General features: G+C 43.1%; 1 pseudogene; it reads left to right on the top strand.

Annotated features, from left to right (window-relative positions):
* The first annotated feature begins 2,734 nt into the window (after positions 1–2,734).
* Positions 2,735–2,914, top strand: LOC124803770 (annotated as a pseudogene).
* The last annotated feature ends 1,110 nt before the right edge of the window (positions 2,915–4,024 follow it).

Raw genomic sequence — 4,024 nt, forward strand, 5'->3', positions numbered from 1 at the left:
CGGCATCTTTGAGCCGAATTTCAAATTTCTCTCCCGCAACAGGAGACAATTATGTGGATTTCGAGAAAGTATACCTATAATTCCTTTAGGCAGTTTACCTGGTTTTTTCAGAAACACTTTTTTGTGTATTGGAAGGAGGCCTTTTCTATCGTCCTTACTTCGATCATCGTCAGTTATTACGCTTCCATAATAACTGACGGGAATAAACCGCAACTCCAAGATGGAGTGGTATGGTATGAACTACAGTTTGTGGGCGTGTTTCCATATCTGAAAGACGTCTATTCCAATTTCGCTCAAATCGCGTAATAGTGGCGCTAGTAGCGACACTATGAGGATTCAAATCAGGTTTATTTTAAACACATGCCGTAACGGCTGTGAGCGTCAGTTATCTTTGAGACCGGACGTGGTCAGTCAATGTTAGTCCGGAATGCCTTTACGGCGACAAAGACGCCAGTACCAACGCCTATGAGGTCGCGTAATAGGGCAATGAGAAGCTAATGTTCTCTTGCGACATCGCAGAAAACTTGCAGGAATGTAGCTACTGTACATGACTGCTGGCAGTGGTGGTCACGAGAATATACGGTCCCAAGGAGAATCGGTTCCAGATGGCCACGTGGCACTACCGAGAAGGAAGACCATCATGTTCGGCATATGCCTCTGGCGCAACATACTGTATCCTCCGCTGCAATCTGAGGAGCAGTTGGCACCAAAATGACACAGTCAAGTTACAAATTGGTTACTTCATGGACATCTCCGATCCAGATGCCCTGTAGCGTTCTTTCCACTGACTCAAACATCACAATTTGCGACTTCAGCGTTGTCAAGCGAGAGCTCTCTGCAGAAGAAGGTGGAGGTCTGATGTGTCCTCTGATGAAAGCTGGTTCTGCCTGGTGGTAGTGATGGCTATGTGTTGGTTAGAAGTTTAGGGCCTGTGACCACCTGTCTGTGTGCTAGACACACTGAGCCTAGACCTGGAAGTACTAGGGCAAATCCGGTTTTGTGCCACTTCGTTAGTGTGTGTTGCATACATTCAGGGGCAAGCATACATTCAGGTGCAAACCAATTGTTCTGTAATTGATTTACACTGCTGTAGGTTGGAGGTATTGTTTTGGAAAAATTTACGTAGGTTTGTCACCTTGATGAGTAGGGATCGACTGTGCTAGTACACAATTCCACCACCAGAGGATATCCCACCCTTCCCGCACCCATTGCCTGCTCCCTCCTTACCCCTCCCAGAAAAAAATGGTAGGAAAAGACTCAGTTTGCGATGGGGATGAAGGATCTCATAAAACTGAAATCAATGTCAATAATATATAGATGCATATTCTTTATTTAATCAGTTTGGAGGAGAGAAGGATAACCCAACTTGGGCAGAGCTCATGTCTACACCCCCCAACCGCACTTCCCATGACGTAATAACCGTAAGTATCAAGGACTGGAAAGAAGTGTAGTGTAGCAGCTGTCATTTCGGGTCGTCCACACATGTGTCTGTCGTCCAGGTGTTGGCAAAGCGGTCAAGAACCGTCGAAAGTCCTGATTACCGATCACGATACCATCGACCAGGGGCCGGATGTTGGCTTCCTTTGTTCTCGTGACCGCAAACAATGCATCAAGTGGCGATATTCTGTTGCTCGTGATTTTTCAGACTCACTTCCTTTCTCTCTCAAGTGGATACTTCCTGTTTGTGTGTGAACCAATTTCACCTGAACCACATATGGACGTTTTAATCTCTCCTCAGACTACTGTGTTCCTATTGGCTGATGCTTGGGACAAAGAGAGAGCTGACGCAATTTCGATATCAAGAATTGAGGGACATGGTCCATTTGCACTACAATATCAAATTAATTCCTTAAAAGTTTACAGGAGTCAAACGGATCATCACCTTACGATGAGTATGCTTCTCAATGAAACATATTTTCAACGTTAGAGAATCAGATACAAGCATTTTGCAAACGAAGAAATTAAATTTCCGCCACAAGTACATCGTATCGCTAAATATATCCAAGCGTTTCTATGCGCCAACGTTTGACAACACAATCACCCTCCTCCAGAACAATTTTTCCACTAAACACATGTGGTGAAAAAATCCTTCCGATCACACACACACTCGCGATCACGGAGAGCACACTGTCCGTTGACTGCCGGGCGCCGGGCCCGCGCCTCCCTCAGGGACACCATGTCGTCACATGCACGCCAGTCAGGAGAGACCCACACATACAGGCACTCCAGCAGCTGCACGCCTATCCCCCAGCAGCCACACACCAAATGCTCAGAGGTTGGAGAAACTGTCACCAAGCAGTCAACTGATCAGTTTACATGGGGAGAAAAACGGCCCAGCGCAAACGTCCATCATATTGAATCTTCTAACGAAACACCCATGTCCGCTTCTGTCACTGCTCAACCAGCATACTGGCTACTTCGCTAGTCAGTAATCCAGAAAGCGTTGCCGCCAGGACTTGTCCCAGCGGCTGCAGACAAGAGCCGAGAGGTTGGAGGATTTTTTGGAACTAACCACCAGTAAAGCCTATAAGCTAAGCTGCGACTTCCAGTTGACTGGAACCTCCTGCCAACTCATGCTGCCAGCCACGGCGCTCCCCGAGACAAGCAGGCGCACCCTGGACGTATGGCTCTATTTGAAATTCCCCGTAGACTCCCCCCAGTTTAAAAAACCGGCTTTACCGAATTCAAGACAGAGATGATGTTGACCGTATATCTCGAATATAGCATAGGCTATATTTCTTCTAAGTATTCTATGACCACCTAAAAAAATCTGTTCTAATCAGCTTAATATCTGTTATGTCCTGCATCACAGGACTACAGTATGAAACTCATTTTTGGCTCATAACGGAGTGCTTAGAGCACACTCTACCTCTGTCACAGGATGCTTCCTCACTTTCGAATTCTCTTAATGTAACCAAGTGCTTCGTCGCATACGAAGTTCTTAACGTAACAGCACAGAAAAGTTGTAAGTATCAGGTTTATACTACGTGTCTTTTTATAAATTCGATGATACAGCTGATCAAATTGACAGGCTAATTAATTAAATTGATCTTGAGAGTCACTTTGCAAGGTGAGTCATTTTTTCCAGCACCCGGAATACACTCGTCAGGTGGCTCAAATGGGGATTCCTGAACGGAATACGATTTTCTTTTCGAGGAAAGCTATTGAGAAACGACATCTGAAGCTGACTGGAGAAGGATTCTACCCTGGCCAACATACTTTTCACTTAAAGACAACGAAGACAAGATACTAGAAATTAGCGCTCATAAGAAAGCATGTAGGCAGTCTTTTCCCTCGCTTTATTTGCAAGTGGAATAAGAACTGGAATAATTAGTAGTGGTACAGGTACCCTCCGCCACACACGTACTATGGCTTGCGAAGTAATCATATTCATGTAAATGTAAATTTCGTGTCTATTAATATGTCAATCCATCCATTTACGGGCACACAAAACTCACTGCATAATGTTGTCTTATTTATCGAGCAAAAAAGATGGAACTTTTGCTCATGATTGTCTGTCGGTAAAAATCTTCCTATTAGCTCCTAATTTTCTCATTGGAGACACTTCATGAGGCGTATATGAGATGTTGTAATATATTTGCCCACAACACTTAGAAGAAGCGATATAGAGCTCACATATCAACTACCCTTTTGTCATAGTACCGACTTTTTTTATTTATTTCATTAACAGTACAGAGTAACCCACCGTCTTGAAATTTAAGTTTGGTGGGATGCTTCTGAATCCAATAGCAAAGACTTCTCATTGTTACTATCTTATTGGTGTACAGTTGTTAATGTTTTTCTTTAATAATATAAAGAACATAATGTGTAAAAATTTCTCTGAGGTTACAGCTAACTGAATGCTTAACAATTGTTAAAATGGTTCCATATAATTTTTTACTGTCTAGTTGATGAGAATATAATTTATATAATGCAAATGTCAAAGAAAAATAAAAGAAGAAAGAAAATGTAACACAATGAGCTTGACGAAAATAATTTGTAGTATGATGTGTAATACAGTCTA

This window comes from Schistocerca piceifrons, chromosome 6 (genome assembly GCF_021461385.2).
Source record: "Schistocerca piceifrons isolate TAMUIC-IGC-003096 chromosome 6, iqSchPice1.1, whole genome shotgun sequence".
Taxonomy (NCBI): domain Eukaryota; kingdom Metazoa; phylum Arthropoda; class Insecta; order Orthoptera; family Acrididae; genus Schistocerca; species Schistocerca piceifrons.